The sequence below is a fragment of the Phoxinus phoxinus genome (assembly GCF_949152265.1).
Source record: "Phoxinus phoxinus genome assembly, chromosome: 2".
In the NCBI taxonomy this organism is placed as follows: Eukaryota; Metazoa; Chordata; class Actinopteri; order Cypriniformes; family Leuciscidae; genus Phoxinus; species Phoxinus phoxinus.
Window position 1 is genome coordinate 30,043,516 of NC_136877.1, and position 17,810 is coordinate 30,061,325.

At 38.0% G+C, this 17,810-nt stretch overlaps 1 long non-coding RNA gene across 1 annotated transcript; it reads left to right on the forward strand.

Annotated features, from left to right (window-relative positions):
• The first annotated feature begins 10,842 nt into the window (after positions 1 to 10,842).
• LOC306992440 lies at positions 10,843 to 13,616 on the forward strand. Its single transcript, XR_013796285.1, has 3 exons — positions 10,843 to 11,551; positions 12,165 to 12,242; positions 12,440 to 13,616. It is a non-coding gene; the product is annotated as an uncharacterized lncRNA (long non-coding RNA).
• Positions 13,617 to 17,810: the final 4,194 nt, after the last annotated feature.

Here is a 17,810-nt window from a genome sequence, read left to right on the forward strand (position 1 = left end):
ATCCCCAGCTTTATATGTCAGTGAATTGACCACTAGGCTATGGGGAACTGATAATTAGCAGCTTTTTGATAGATATTAGAAGATCCTCCTTGTGGTAAAAATACAGGGGGAACGGATCTCGACGGCTGTTTTTTTGCCGTCGGATTCTGTTCCCCCAATAAAAAAAAGCATCTGTCGGAATCCGTTCCCCCACTCCCATTATTAGAGGTGTTGATGTAGTGGCCTAAAAAATGCTTATTTTATTTTGTGTGGGGATGAAGCTTACCTGGGATCAGTCTAAAGAAATATATTTAGGAGTTTTTGACTTTTATTATGATAGGAAAATATGGGATTAAAAAAAGTCCACGAGCCCGGGACTTGAACTTGTTTCACCTAAACATCACCAGCTTTACATGTCAGTGAATTGATCACTAGGCTATGGGGAACTGATAATTAGCAGCTTTTTGATAGATATTAGAAGATCCTCCTTGTGGTAAAAATACAGGGGGAACGGATCTCGACGGCTGTTTTTTTTGCCGTCGGATTCTGTTCCCCCTTTTAAAAAAAACATCTGTCGGAATTCATTCCCCAACTCCAATTATGAGATGTGTTGATGTAGTGGCGTTTAAAAATACATATTTTATTTTGTGTGGGGATGGAGCTAACCTGGTACCAGTCTATAGAAATATATTTAAAAGTTTTTTACTTTTATTATGATAGGAAAATATGGGATTTAAAAAAAGTCCACGAGCCGGGACTTGAACTTGTGTCACCTAATATCATCTGCTCTTGAAGTCAGTGCACTGACCACTAGGCTGTGGGGGCCTTTTAATTAACTGCACTTTGATAGATATTAGAAGATCCTCTTGTGTAAGAAATACAGGGGGAAAAGAATCCGACGGCAAAAAAACAGATGTCGGAATCCGTTACCCCACTCCCATTATGAGAGGTGTTGATGTAGTGGCTTAAAAAAAAGGCTTACTATGTTTTGTGTGTGGATGGAGGTTTACTGTCATCGTTTACATTTAAGCATTTGGCAGATTTTTGATACAGAGCGATGTCGATTGAATTTCATGGTACACATTTTGTATTCTTGTCAGATTTCGCTTTCCCTGGGAATCGAACCTATGACCTTGGCATTGGAAGCACTAATGCTCTACTGTTTGAGCTACAGGAAAGCTCTTTAAATAAGTGCATCAGTTTAAGGAATAATTTTTTGGAGTTTTTGCTGTTTATTATGATAGCAGAGTACAGGATCAAGAAAAATCACAAACTGGGATTTGAACTTGTGTCACCCAAAGCCCTAGAGTGCTTAAAACTGGTGTACTGCCCACTAGGCTATAGGGATCGATATATCAGCAGCAGTTTAATATATTTAGAGATATATTTAGGAGTTTTTTACTTTTATTATGATAGGAAAATATGGGATTAAAAAAAGTCCACGAGCCCGGACTTGAACTTGTTTCACCTAAAAATCCCCAGCTTTATATGTCAGTGAATTGACCACTAGGCTATGGGGAACTGATAATTAGCACCTTTTTGATAGATATTAGAAGATACTCCTTGTGGTAAAAATACAGGGGGAACGGATCTCGACGGCTGTTTTTTTGCCGTCGGATTCTGTTCCCCCAATAAAAAAAAAACATCTGTCAGAATCCGTTCCCCCACTCCCATTATTAGAGGTGTTGATGTAGTGGCCTAAAAAATGCTTATTTTATTTTGTATGGGGATGAAGCTTACCTGGGACCAGTCTAAAGAAATATATTTAGGAGTGTTTTACTTTTATTATGATAGGAAAATATGGGATTAAAAAAAGACCACGAGCCAGGACTTGAACTTGTTTCACCTAAAAATCCCCAGTTTTATACGTCAGTGAATTGACCACTAGGCTATGGGGGACTAAAAATTAGCAGCTTTTTGATAGATATTAGAAGATCCTCCTTGTGGTAAAAATACAGGGGGAACGGATCTCGACGGCTGTTTTTTTGCCGTCGGATTCTGTTCCCCCAATAAAAAAAAACATCTGTCGGAATCCGTTCCCCCACTCCCATTATTAGAGGTGTTGATGTAGTGGCCTAAAAAATGCTTATTTTATTTTGTGTGGGGATGAAGCTTACCTGGGACCAGTCTAAAGAAATATATTGAGGAGTTTTTTACTTTTATTATGATAGGAAAATATGGGATTAAAAAAAGTCCACGAGCAGGGACTTGAACTTGTTTCACCTAAAAATCACCAGCTTTAAATGTCAGTGAATTGACCACTAGGCTATGGGGAACTGATAATTAGCAGCTTTTTGATAGATATTAGAAGATCCTCCTTGTGGTAAAAATACAGGGGGAATGGATCTCGACGGCTGTTTTTTTTGCCGTCGGATTCTGTTCCCCCAATAAAAAAAAACATCTGTCAGAATCCGTTCCCCCACTCCCATTATTAGAGGTGTTGATGTAGTGGCCTAAAAAAATGCTTATTTTATTTTGTGTGGGGATGAAGCTTACCTGGGATCAGTCTAAAGAAATATATTTAGGAGTTTTTGACTTTTATTATGATAGGAAAATATGGGATTAAAAAGAGACCACAAGCCAGGACTTGAACTTTAGTCACCTAATATCATCTGCTCTTGAAGTCAGTGCATTGACCACTAGGCTGTGGGGGCCTTTTTAATTAACTGCACTTTGATAGATATTAGAATATCCTCTTGTGTAAGAAATACAGGGGGAAAAGAATCCGACGGCAAAAAAACAGATGTCGGAATCCGTTACCCCACTCCCATTATGAGAGGTGTTGATGTAGTGGCTTAAAAAAAAGGCTTACTGTGTTTTGTGTGTGGATGGAGGTTTACTGTCATCGTTTACATTTAAGTATTTGGCAGATTTTTGATACAGAGCGATGTAGATTGAATTTCATGGAACACATTTTGTATTCTTGTCAGATTTCAATTTACCTGGGAATTGAACCTATGACCTTGGCATTAGAAGCACCAATGCTCTACTGTTTGAGCTACAGGAAAGCTATTTAAATAAGTGCATCAGTTTAAGGAATAATTTTTTGGAGTTTTTGCTGTTTATTATGATAGCAGAGTACAGGATCAAGAAAAATCACAAACTGGGATTTGAACTTGTGTCACCCAAAGCCCTAGAGTGCTTAAAACCGGTGTAATGCCCACTAGGCTATAGGGATCGATATATCAGCAGCAGTTTAATATATTTAGAGATATGTTTAGGAGTTTTTGACTTTTATTATGATAGGAAAATATGAGATTAAAAAAAGTCCACGAGCCCAGGACTTGAACTTGTTTCACCTAAAGATCACCAGCTTTACATGTCAGTGAATTGACCACTAGGCTATGGGGGACTAAGAATTAGTTGCAGTTTGATAGATATTAGAAGATACTCCTTGTGGTAAAAATACAGGGGGAACGGATCTCGACGGCTGTTTTTTTGCCGTCGGATTCTGTTCCCCCAATAAAAAAAAACATCTGTCGGAATCCGTTCCCCCACTCCCATTATTAGAGGTGTTGATGTAGTGGCCTAAAAAATGCTTATTTTATTTTGTGTGGGGATGAAGCTTACCTGGGATCAGTCTAAAGAAATATATTTTGGAGTTTTTGACTTTTATTATGATAGGAAAATATGGGATTAAAAAAAGTCCACGAGCCCGGGACTTGAACTTGTTTCACCTAAAAATCACCAGGTTTACATGTCAGTGAATTGACCACTAGGCTATGGGGGACTAAGAATTAGCTGCAGTTTGATAGATATTAGAAGATACTCCTTGTGTAAAAAATACAGGGGGAACGGATCTCGACGGCTGTTTTTTTGCCGTCGGATTCTGTTCCCCCTATTAAAAAAAACATCTGTCGGAATCCGTTCCCCCACTCCCATTATGAGATGTGTTTATGTAGTGGCGTTTAAAAATACATATTTAATTTTGTGTGGGGATGGAGCTAACCTGGTACCAGTCTATAGAAATATATTTAAAAGTTTTTTACTTTTATTATGATAGGAAAATATGGGATTTAAAAAAAGTCCACGAGCCAGGACTTGAACTTGTGTGACCTAAAAATCACCAACTCTATTTGTCATTGAAATGACCACTAGGCTATGTGGCCCTAAGAATTAGCTGCAGTTTGATAGATATTAGAAGATCCTCCTTGTGTAAAAATTACAGGGGGAACGGATTTCGACGGCTGTTTTTTTGCCGTCGGATTCTGTTCCCCCTTAAAAAAAAAACATCTGTCGGAATCCATTCCCCAACTCCCATTATTAGAGGTGTTGATGTAGTGGACTAAAAGATGCTTATTTTATTTTGTGTGGGGATGAAGCTTACCTGGGATCAGTCTAAAAAATATATTTAGGAGTTTTTGACTTTTATTATGATAGGAAAATATGGGATTAAAAGAAGTCCGCGAGCTCGGGACTTGAACTTGTTTCACCTAAAAATCACCAGCTTTACATGTCAGTGAATTGACCACTAGGCTATGGGGGACTAAGAATTAACAGCTTTTTGATAGATATTAGAAGATCCTCCTTGTGGTAAAAATACAGGGGGAACGGATCTCGACGGCTGTTTTTTTGCCGTCGGATTCTGTTCCCCCTTAAAAAAAAAACATCTGTCGGAATCCATTCCCCAACTCCCATTATGAGATTTGTTGATGTAGTGGCGTTTAAAAAAACATATTTTATTTTGTGTGGGGATGGAGCTAACCTGGTACCAGTCTATAGAAATATATTAAAAATTTTTTTACTTTTATTATGATAGGAAAATATGGGATTTTAAAAAAGTCCATGAGCCCGGGACTTGAACTTGTTTCACCTAAAAATCACCAGCTTTACATGTCAGTGAATTGACCACTAGGCTATAGGGGACTAAGAATTAGCTGCAGTTTGATAGATATTAGAAGATACTCCTTGTGGTAAAAATACAGGGGGAACGGATCTCGACGGCTGTTTTTTTGCCGTCGGATTCTGTTCCCCCTATTAAAAAAACATCTGTCGGAATCCGTTCCCCCACTCCCATTATTAGAGGTGTTGATGTAGTGGCGTTTAAAAATACATATTTAATTTTTTGTGGGGATGGAGCTAACCTGGTACCAGTCTATAGAAATATATTTAAAAGTTTTTTACTTTTATTATGATAGGAAAATATGGGATTTAAAAAAAGTCCACGAGCCGGGACTTGAACTTGTGTCACCTAAAAATCACCAATTCTATATGTAAGTGAATTGACCACTAGGCTATGGGGAACTGATAATTAGCAGCTTTTTGATATATATTAGAAGATACTCCTTGTGGTAAAAATACAGGGGGAACGGATCTCGACGGCTGTTTTTTTGCCGTCGGATTCTGTTCCCCCAATAAAAAAAAACATCTGTCAGAATCCGTTCCCCCAATCCCATTATTAGAGGTGTTGATGTAGTGGCCTAAAAAATGCTTATTTTATTTTGTATGGGGATGAAGCTTACCTGGGACCAGTCTAAAGAAATATATTTAAGAGTGTTTTACTTTTATTATGATAGGAAAATATGGGATTAAAATACGACCACGAGCCAGGACTTGAACTTGTTTCACCTAAAAATCCCCAGCTTTATACGTCAGTGAATTGACCACTAGGCTATGGGGAACTGATAATTAGCAGCTTTTTGATAGATATTAGAAGATCCTTCTTGTGGTAAAAATACAGGGGGAACGGATCTCGACGGCTGTTTTTTTGCCGTCGGATTCTGTTCCCCCAATAAAAAAAACATCTGTCGGAATCCGTTCCCCCACTCCCATTATTAGAGGTGTTGATGTAGTGGCCTAAAAAATGCTTATTTTATTTTGTGTGGGGATGAAGCTTACCTGGGATCAGTCTAAAGAAATATATTTAGGAGTTTTTGACTTTTATTATGATAGGAAAATATGGGATTAAAAAAAGTCCACGAGCCCGGGACTTGAACTTGTTTCACCTAAAAATCACCAGCTTTACATGTCAGTGAATTGACCACTAGGCTATGGGGGACTAAGAATTAGCTGCAGTTTGATAGATATTAGAAGATACTCATTGTGGTAAAAATACAGGGGGAACGGATCTCGACGGCTGTTTTTTTGCCGTCGGATTCTGTTCCCCCATTAAAAAAAAACATCTGTCGGAATCCGTTCCCCCACTCCCATTATTAGAGGTGTTGATGTAGTGGCCTAAAAAATGCTTATTTTATTTTGTGTGGGGATGAAGCTTACCTGGGATCAGTCTAAAGAAATATATTTAGGAGTTTTTGACTTTTATTATGATAGGAAAATATGGGATTGAAAAAAGACCACAAGCCAGGACTTGAACTTTAGTCACCTAATATCATCTGCTCTTGAAGTCAGTGCACTGACCACTAGGCTGTGGGGGCCTTTTAATTAACTGCACTTTGATAGATATTAGAATATCCTCTTGTGTAAGAAATAAAGGGGGAAAAGAATCCGACGGCAAAAAAACAGATATCGGAATCCGTTACCCCACTCCCATTATGAGAGGTGTTGATGTAGTGGCTTAAAAAAAAGGCTTACTGTGTTTTGTGTGTGGATGGAGGTTTACTGTCATCGTTTACATTTAAGTATTTGGCAGATTTTTGATACAGAGCGATATAGATTGAATTTCATGGTACACATTTTGTATTCTTGTCAGATTTCGCTTTCCCTGGGAATCGAACCTATGACCTTGGCATTGGAAGCACCAATGCTCTACTGTTTGAGCTACAGGAAAGCTATTTAAATAAGTGTATCAGTTTAAGGAATAATTTTTTGGAGTTTTTGCTGTTTATTATGATAGCAGAGTACAGGATCAAGAAAAATCACAAACTGGGATTTGAACTTGTGTCACCCAAAGCCCTAGAGTGCTTAAAACCGGTGTAATGCCCACTAGGCTATAGGGATCGATATTTATCAGCAGCAGTTTAATATATTTAGAGATATGTTTAGGAGTTTTTGACTTTTATTATGATAGGAAAATATGGGATTAAAAAAAGTCCTCGAGCCCGGGACTTGAACTTGTTTCACCTAAACATCACCAGCTTTACATGTCAGTGAATTGACCACTAGGCTATGGGGGACTAAGAATTACCAGCTTTTTGATAGATATTAGAAAATCCTCCTTGTGGTAAAAATACAGGGGGAACGGATCTCGACGGCTGTTTTTTTGCCGTTGGATTCTGTTCCCCCTTTAAAAAAACACATCTGTCGGAATCCATTCCCCAACTCCCATTATGAAATGTGTTGATGTAGTGGCGTTTAAAAATACATATTTTATTTTGTGTGGGGATGGAGCTAACCTGGTACCAGTCTATAGAAATATATTTAAAAGTTTTTAACTTTTATTATGATAGGAAAATATGGGATTAAAAAAAGTCCACGAGCCGGGACTTGAACTTGTTTCACCTAAAAATCCCCAGCTTTATATGTCAGTGAATTGACCACTAGGCTATGGGGAACTGATAATTAGCAGCTTTTTGATAGATATTAGAAGATCCTCCTTGTGGTAAAAATACAGGGGGAACGGATCTCGACGGCTGTTTTTTTGCCGTCGGATTCTGTTCCCCCTATAAAAAAAAACATCTGTCGGAATCCGTTCCCCCACTCCCATTATTACAGGTGTTGATGTAGTGGCCTAAAAGATGCTTATTTTATTTTGTGTGGGGATGAAGCTTACCTGGGATCAGTCTAAAGAAATATATTTAGGAGTTTTTGACTTTTATTATGATAGGAAAATATGGGATTAAAAGAAGTCCACGAGCTCGGGACTTGAACTTGTTTCACCTAAAAATCACCAGCTTTACATGTCAGTGAATTGACCACTAGGCTATGGGGGACTAAGAATTAACAGCTTTTTGATAGATATTAGAAGATCCTCCTTGTGGTAAAAATACAGGGGGAACGGATCTCGACGGCTGTTTTTTTGCCGTCGGATTCTGTTCCCCCAATAAAAAAAAACATCTGTCGGAATCTGTTCCCCAACTCCCATTATGAGATGTGTTGATGTAGTGGCGTTTAAAAATACATATTTTATTTTGTGTGGGGATGGAGCTAACCTGGTACCAGTCTATTGAAATATATTTAAATTTTTTTACTTTTATTATGATAGGAAAATATGGGATTAAAAAAAGTCCACGAGCCGGGACTTGAACTTGTTTCACCTAAAAATCCCCAGCTTTATATTTCAGTGAATTGACCACTAGGCTATGGGGAACTGATAATTAGCAGCTTTTTGATAGATATTAGAAGATACTCCTTGTGGTAAAAATACAGGGGGAACGGATCTCGACGGCTGTTTTTTTGCCGTCGGATTCTGTTCCCCCTATAAAAAAAAACATCTGTCGGAATCCGTTCCCCCACTCCCATTATTAGAGGTGTTGATGTAGTGGCCTAAAAAATGCTTATTTTATTTTGTATGGGGATGAAGCTTACCCGGGACCAGTCTAAAGAAATATATTTAAGAGTGTTTTACTTTTATTATGATAGGAAAATATGGGATTAAAAAACGACATGAGCCAGGACTTGAACTTGTTTCACCTAAAAATCCCCAGCTTTATACGTCAGTGAATTGACCACTAGGCTATGGGGAACTGATAATTAGCAGCTTTTTGATAGATATTAGAAGATCCTCCTTGTGGTAAAAATACAGGGGGAACGGATCTCGACGGCTGTTTTTTTGCCGTCGGATTCTGTTCCCCCAATAAAAAAAAACATCTGTCGGAATCCGTTCCCCCACTCCCATTATTAGAGGTGTTGATGTAGTGGCCTAAAAAATGCTTATTTTATTTTGTGTGGGGATGAAGCTTACCTGGGATCAGTCTAAAGAAATATATTTAGGAGTTTTTGTCTTTTATTATGATAGGAAAATATGGGATTAAAAAAGTCCACGAGCCCGGGACTTGAACTTGTTTCACCTAAAAATCACCAGCTTTACATGTCAGTGAATTGACCACTAGGCTATGGGGGACTAAGAATTAGCTGCAGTTTGATAAATATTAGAAGATACTCCTTGTGGTAAAAATACAGGGGGAACGGATCTCGACGGCTGTTTTTTTGCCGTCGGATTCTGTTCCCCCAATAAAAAAAAACATCTGTCGGAATCCGTTCCCCCACTCCCATTATTAGAGGTGTTGATGTAGTGGCCTAAAAAATGCTTATTTTATTTTGTGTGGGGATGAAGCTTACCTGGGATCAGTCTAAAGAAATATATTTAGGAGTTTTTGACTTTTATTATGATAGGAAAATATGGGATTAAAAAAAGTCCACGAGCCCGGGACTTGAACTTGTTTCACCTAAAAATCACCAGCTTTACATGTTAGTGAATTGACCACTAGGCTATGGGGGACTAAGATTTAGCTGCAGTTTGATAGATATTAGAAGATACTCCTTGTGGTAAAAATACAGGGGGAACGGATCTCGACGGCTGTTTTTTTGCCGTCGGATTCTGTTCCCCCATTTAAAAAAAACATCTGTCGGAATCCGTTCCCCCACTCCCATTATTAGAGGTGTTGATGTAGTGGCCTAAAAAATGCTTATTTTATTTTGTGTGGGGATGAAGCTTACCTGGGATCAGTCTAAAGAAATATATTTAGGAGTTTTTGACTTTTATTATGATAGGAAAATATGGGATTAAAAAAAGTCCACGAGCCCGGGACTTGAACTTGTTTCACCTAAAAATCACCAGCTTTACATGTCAGTGAATTGACCACTAGGCTATGGGGGACTAAGAATTAGCTGCAGTTTGATAGATATTAGAAGATACTCCTTGTGGTAAAAATACAGGGGGAACGGATCTCGACGGCTGTTTTTTTGCCGTCGGATTCTGTTCCCCCTTTAAAAAAAAACATCTGTAGGAATCCATTCCCCAACTCCCATTATGAGATGTGTTGATGTAGTGGCGTTTAAAAATACATATTTTATTTTGTGTGGGGATGGAGCTAACCTGGTACCAGTCTATAGAAATATATTTAATTTTTTTTTAGTTTTATTATGATAGGAAAATATGGGATTTAAAAAAAGTCCACGAGCCCGTGACTTGAACTTGTTTCACCTAAAAATCACCAGCTTTACATGTCAGTGAATTGACCACTAGGCTATGGGGGACTAAGAATTAGTTGCAGTTTGATAGATATTAGAAGATCCTCCTTGTGTAAAAAATACTGGGGGAACGGATTTCGACAGCTGTTTTTTTGCCGTCGGATTCTGTTCCCCCCCTCTCATTTTTCTTAGCAGTGAGGTTCAAATACTCAACAAACTTTTGATTTCCAGTTGTCCGCTATAGCCTAGTGGTCTACGTACTGACATTTTACACTTTTGGGTTTTTGACGACCAGATTTCAAGTCCCGGGTCATCGTTTTTTTTTGTTTGTTTTTCATACTTTTGGGATTTTGACGACAGGTCCCGGGTCATCGGGTTTTTTTTTTTTTTTTTCATACTTTCCTATCATGGTTAAAAGGCAAAATATATTCTCTAAACTGATGGCAGTTAAGCTCCATCCACAAAAAAATTGAATCAGACTTTTTTTAGGCCACTTCATCAAAACCTCTCAAAATGAGGGTGGGGGAACGGATTCCGACAGCTGTTTTTTTGCCGTCGGATTCTGTTCCCCCCTCTCATTTTTCTTAGCAGTGAGGTTCAAATACTCAACAAACTTTTGTTTTCCAGTTGTCCCCTATAGCATAGTGGTCTAAGCACTGACATTTAATACTTTTGGGATTTTGACGACCAGAGTTCAAGTCATCGTTATATTTTGTTTTTTTTTCATACTTTTGGGATTTTGACGACAGGTCCCGGGTCATCGTTTTTTTTTTTTTTTTTTCATACTTTCCTATCATGGTTAAAAGGCCTGGGGTCGGCAATCACGCCGGCGTGATCTGGTCGCTTTTTTTCTTATCAGTGCAAAAGAGATTCAAAATACTTTGTTGGTGTTGATCTTACATTTAAGTGTTTTACATCATTCGATCCAGTTAAGTTTCTATTTTTTTTATGTATACTCACAATAAAAACAAAGTGTTGTGCCTTTCGCCAAATAAAGAAAAATAAACATGATGCGAGTTCTGCCTTCTCTCTGTCAGGGAAGTCCATTCTGAAACGCGTCCGAAAATGAACTGTAACTCAGCGAATACTTGTCACTCAGGAACGAGACATTTTTCTTTATGAAGCTAGAATTCTCTTCTTTTAAATGAAGTAATTTATATGAAAAAACACATATTCTTAGTTTATGTAATCCGTTTGAAACCAAGGAGAGGCGCAGTTTTTCGTTCTCTCTTCATTATTTTTAATGAGCTGATGCCGCCACGCCCCCCGGCGCTATTCACATGCTAATAGTTGAGGTGATCTATACGCATCGCACACGCCCTCCGATCAATGCCATGATGAAAACACGCAGTTTCTCGTCAGATTCACGGATAGTTCATCGCGTTTTGAGGATGGCACGCTTCTCCGGTAAAGTCTCTCTTCAGATAATTCTTCTGGACAGCGAGGAAGAGTTCACCTTTTCCTCAGAGAAACGGTTGCATCTCAGACGGAGAACGGCTGCATTTTCAAGAGCGAATTGATCCCACAGAGGATACAAGTTCGAGTAAGTTGTTTAGTGTTTATATAATTCTTTTCTGATTATATAGAACTTATGTGAATTTTCAGACTATATTTTGCTTAGTTTTGGTTAGCTTTTGACATCTTACAGGAAAGATTGCCTTACAATATCCCTAACATTCGTATATGGTCGTGTTTCAATGTGATATTACTCTCTAAACATATTTGTATTATATTTCAATCCGTTTTGATTAGCTTATGACACTGATTATCATGCTAAAAATACTGACTTTTGCGAATATCTGCTTAGGTGTAAATATGATTTCGTGCAAATATATTTCAGCCTCCGGTAAAATGTGATACTGTCTAAATACTAGACATATTTTTATATATAAATGTTCGGTTTTGGTTAGCCTATGACACACGCTAAAATATTGCCACAGATGATTGTGAATACAGGTGTAAATGTTTGAAATGCTCGAAATGCGTGCGCAGATAATGGCCATCAACAGCTCGTGATCTATGGCCCATAAATAGATATTTCTCCGTCCTATGGCCCATCAACAGATATATAGACTACATGCATTGTGCGTCCATACCCATTAATCGCCCATCTTTGGATAATGTATATGCTAACACAGTTGTTTTTATTTTTTTAGGAATGTGTTTGCATCACGCTCTCCTTCTCCAGCACAGTAAAGGGACACGACACGTTCAATTCTCAATCGAGAATGATGGTAAGTGCACAGACGCAATATTTTACTGATGAAATGTAATTGTGTTTACAATATACATAATATACTTGTCATAATATACAAGTAGGGCCTACCTATTCTTGTGTGAAATTACAAAATCGGTTGTCTTTTTCTTAATCCATGGCCATTAGTGATTGATAACGATAATAATACAGTTTCTTTGATTGTGTTATCAACAGATGTGACAATGAACATGTCCAAGCACCGGTCCCGAAGAGAGCCATGGCAGACAAGCAACAGGTCCAAGTCCACCCTGTCATGGAAAACCGAGACTGATGTTGACATGGTTGCACAGACTGCGTGATTCCTGCCCGGGAAACTGGACCGCAAGTGACCTCTGTTTACTCACATTCGCCCATGAGTCTGTTTGTAACAGTTTACACTACCTTTCTTTCTTTTTTTTAAAGGATGTGTTAAGTTATATTGTTAGGAAAGATTTCTATTTTGAATAAATGCTTTTCTTTTTAATAATAATAATAATAATAACTGTTTTTCCAACATTGATAATACCTGATTATCAAATCATATTAGAATGATTTCTGAAGGATCATGTGACACTGAAGACTGGAGTAAGGATGCTGAAAATTCAGCTTTGATCAAAGAAATAAATTATATTTTAAAGTATATTAAAATAGAAAATCATTATTTTAAATTGTAATAATATTTCACAATATTACTGTTGTTTCTGTATTTTTTATCAAATAAATGCAGCCTTCTTCCAAAAATATTAAAAATATTAAAAATGGTAATGTGTCCAAACGTTTGACTGGTACTATATGTTTATATATGTACGGTAGCACTGTGGTCTTGTGAGGCACAACATTTAGTTCCTCCACATAGAGGAATTACAATAAAAACAGATTAAAAAACAAAACCTTTGAATGTCCTCTCATTCTCAGATTCTCCTCTCGGCCCCACAGCACCGTGATGGGGGCATTAGCCATTGGGGGAGTGTCTATTGTCTCCCCTCATTCATATTCATGGCCATCAACACCCCTACGCATAAAGCAGTACTGGCACAAAAACTGACTTGCAAAGTTTAAATCATTATATTGTTGTTTTGTGAAAGAGTGATCAGAATGATTTTCACATCATTTTGTAGTAAACATTCTAGCCTACAAGAATGGTAACTCAAAAGTATTGTGCCAAACTATTCAGTATGAGTTATATGAGCTCATTGCAGTGACAAATTTTTTCCCAGAACTTACTAACCACGCATAATATTTTTTTTCTATAAAATGCAAACATGTAACTTCCATTTTGCTCACATATTATTGTAGCAGAGTTTGTGCTGCAATACAGCATAATTATGTGTTGGCCAAAGGTATGTTGTAAGTAGCTGAAATAAGCACAAATGTCAGGGCATGTCAAAACCTCTCAAGGGCCCCAAAAACCCCTCAGACCCCAGGGGGTTAAAAGGCAAAATATATTCTTTAAACTGATGGCAGTTAAGCTCCATCCACAAAAAAATCGAATCAGCCTTTTTTTAAGCCACTTCATCAAAACCTCTCAAAATGAGGGTGGGGGAACGGATTCCGACAGCTGTTTTTTTGACGTCGGATTCTGTTCCCCCCTCTCATTTTTCTTAGCAGTGAGGTTCAAATACTCAAAAAACTGTTGTTTGCTGTTGTCTCCTATAGCCTAGTGGTCTACGCACTGACGTTTAACACTTTTGGGATTTTGACGACCAGAGTTCAAGTCCCGGGTCATCGTTTTTTTTTTTTCATTTTTTTTTTTTCATACTTTCCTATCATGGTTAAAAGGCAAAAGATATTCTTTAAACTGATGGCAGTTAAGCTCCATCCACAAAAAAATCGAATCAGCCTTTTTTTAAGCCACTTCATCAAAACCTCTCAAAATGAGGGTGGGGGAACGCATTCCGACAGCAGTTTTTTTGACGTCGGATTCTGTTCCCCCCTCTCATGTTTCTTAGCAGTGAGGTTCAAATACTCAAAAAACTGTTGTTTCTTGTTGTCCCCTATAGCCTAGTGGTCTACGCACTGACATTTAACGCTTTTGGGATTTTGACGACCAGAGTTCAAGTCCCGGGTCATCGTTTTTTTTTTTTTTTTTTTTTATATATACTTTTGGGATTTTGACGACAGGTCCCGGGTCATCGTTTTTTTTTGTTTTTTTTATTTTTTTATACTTTCCTATCATGGTTAAAAGGCAAAAGATATTCTTTAAACTGATGGCAGTTAAGCTCCATCCACAAAAAAATCGAATCAGCCTTTTTTTAAGCCACTTCATCAAAACCTCTCAAAATGAGGGTGGGGGAACGCATTCCGACAGCAGTTTTTTTGACGTCGGATTCTGTTCCCCCCTCTCATTTTTCTTAGCAGTGAGGTTCAAATACTCAAAAAACTGTTGTTTCTTGTTGTCCCCTATAGCCTAGTGGTCTACGCACTGACATTTAACGCTTTTAGGATTTTGACGACCAGAGTTCAAGTCCCGGGTCATCGTTTTTTCTTTTTTTTTTTTTTATATATACTTTTGGGATTTTGACGACAGGTCCCGGGTCATCGTTTTTTTTTTGTTTTTTTTTATTTTTTTATACTTTCCTATCATGGTTAAAAGGCAAAAGATATTCTTTAAACTGATGGCAGTTAAGCTCCATCCACAAAAAATTTTAATCAGCCTTTTTTTAAGCCACTTCATCAAAACCTCTCAAAATGAGGGTGGGGGAACGGATTCCGACAGCTGTTTTTTTGCCGTCGGATTCTGTTCCCCCCCCCTCTCATTTTTCTTAGCAGTGAGGTTCAAATACTCAACAAACTTTCTTTTTCTAGTTATCCCTTGAGCCTGGTGGTCTACGCACTGACATTTAACACTTTTGGGATTTTGACGACCAGAGTTCAAGTCCCGGGTCATCGTTTTTTTTTTTTTTTTTTTATACTTTTGGGATTTTGACGACAGGTCCCGGGTCATCGTTTTTTAAATTTTTTTTCATACTTTCCTATCATGGTTAAAAGGCAAAAGATATTCTTTAAACTGATGGCAGTTAAGCTCCATCCACAAAAAAATTGAATCAGCCTTTTTTTAAGCCACTTCATCAAAACCTCTCATAATGAGGGTGGGGGAACGGATTCCGACAGCTGTTTTTTTGCCGTCGGATTCTGTTCCCGCCCTCTCATTTTTCTTAGCAGTGAGGTTCAAATACTCAAAAAACTTTTGTTTTTCCGTTGTTCCCTATAGCCTAGTGGTCAAGCACTGACATTTAACACATTTGGGATTTTGACGACCAGAGTTCAAGTCCCGGGTCATCGTTTTTTTTTTTTTTTTCATACTTTCCTATCATGGTTAAAAGGCAAAAGATATTCTTTAAACTGATGGCAGTTAAGCTCCATCCACAAAAAAATCGAATCAGCCTTTTTTTAAGCCACTTCATCAAAACCTCTCAAAATAAGGGTGGGGGAACGGATTCCGACAGCTGTTTTTTTGCCGTCGGATTCTGTTCCCGCCCTCTCATTTTTCTTAGCAGTGAGGTTCAAATAGCTACTCAACAAACTTTTGTTTTCCAGTTGTCCCCTATAGATTATTGCACTGACATTTAACACTTTTGGGATTTTGACGACCAGAGATCAAGTCCCGGGTTATCGTTTTTTTTTGTGTGTTTTTTCATACTTTTGGGATTTTGACGAAAGGTCCCGGGTCATCGTTTTTTTTTTTTTTTTTTCATACTTTCCTATCATGGTTAAAAGGCAAAAGATATTCTTTAAGCTGGTGGCAGTTAAGCTCCATCCACAAAAAAATTGAATCAGCCTTTTTTTAAGCCACTTCATCAAAACCTCTCAAAATGAGGGTGGGGGAACGGATTCCGACAGCTGTTTTTTTGCCGTCGGATTCTGTTCCCGCCCTCTCATTTTTCTTAGCAGTGAGGTTCAAATAGCTACTCAACAAACTTTTGTTTTCCAGTTGTCCCCTATAGATTATTGCACTGACATTTAACACTTTTGGGATTTTGACGACCAGAGTTCAAGTCCCGGGTCATCGTTTTTTTTTTTTTTTTTTTTTTCATACTTTTGGGATTTTGACGACAGGTCCCGGGTCATCGTTTTTTTTTTTTTTTTTTTTTTTTTTTTTTTCATACTTTCCTATCATGGTTAAAAGGCAAAAGATATTCTTTAAGGAGTAAACAGCACTTTCCTATAACAGTTAGATCTTAAGAAAATAAGTTTTTTTTCCTGCAGTGTAAGTTATGTATAAAGCGTCTTCATAGATGCGGGTTGTGCTAAAACCCAGCGTTTATCGAGTAGATAACTGGTCGAATCTGCAAACATAAGCATGAGATTGATGAAACGTTTTCAACCAACTCAGGACTATATTTCCTCTGCGTATTGGCCACTCGAGGGTCTTGTTTATCCACCCAAAACTCCGGGGAAATTATCGTTCTCCAGCCAACGGTGCATCGACCGGAAGTCAGGTAGCTGACTGTTACAGAGAAAGGGTTCCCTCTAGAAACAACTACCGGTGCAGTGCACTCACCCTCTCCAAATAAGCTGAATGTTCGTTTTATTTTGAATGCATGTCAACAAGACTGTAGGAGCCATTTATGTTTATTGTTGGCATAATATTTAATTTTGTTTGGATATATTTATATTGTTATTTTGGACACTAGGTGGCAGTGATTAGATGCACATGTTTGTATATAGGGGGCATAGGTTACAGGAAGTGGTAGGCACAGGTAGGGGGAGCACACACAGTTCTCACTTGATGTAATGGCAATCTTAGTTTTGCTGTACCTCTAGCCTTCTATTTCTTGTTCCTATCTTTGCCATTATACACAGGTAGGAGTGAAGTTTCAACGCAGACACACAAATGTTTTCCAGAGATTATTGCAGTTGAGGTTTGTGGTTTATTGCAGTAAATAGTACAAATAGATGAACATACCAGTTGATTACTTGTTTCCAGTAGTTTGCATGTGATCTGTGGCCTGGTGAGAACTGTGTGTGCTCCCCCTACCTGTGCCTACCACTTCCTGTAACCTATGCCCCCTATATACAAACATGTGCATCTAATCACTGCCACCTAGTGTCCAAAATAACAATATAAATATATCCAAACAAAATTAAATATTATGCCAACAATAAACATAAATGGCTCCTACACACCGGCCCCTAATTGTCTTATATAACAAATAACAATTACCAAAAATAATAATAATAAAAGGAGCTATATACATTACATAGAAAAGAAAAGGAATGTGTTGGCAATTCATTTTCTTTAGTGATTCTTTTTTTTCAAAAGTCATTTTTTGGGCCAGAGGTTCCAGAACATGGCAAGTGGTGGGATCTGGTCTTTACCACCAGTCCTTGTTAAATCTCAGTCTCTTTAATCAGACATATCTTTGTTATTGGTCTTTCCAATATATTGTTTTTTGTCTGAAGTCGAACGATACGCACAAGACCTTGTGCATCTGCTTTCGTCTCCAGTATTCTGCCCATTAACCAGGAGCCTCGTGGTGCAGTGGAGTCAACCACCACAACTATGTCACCTGGAGCAAAGTTCCTTTTTACCTTTGACCACCGCTGTCGTTCTTGGATTAAAGGT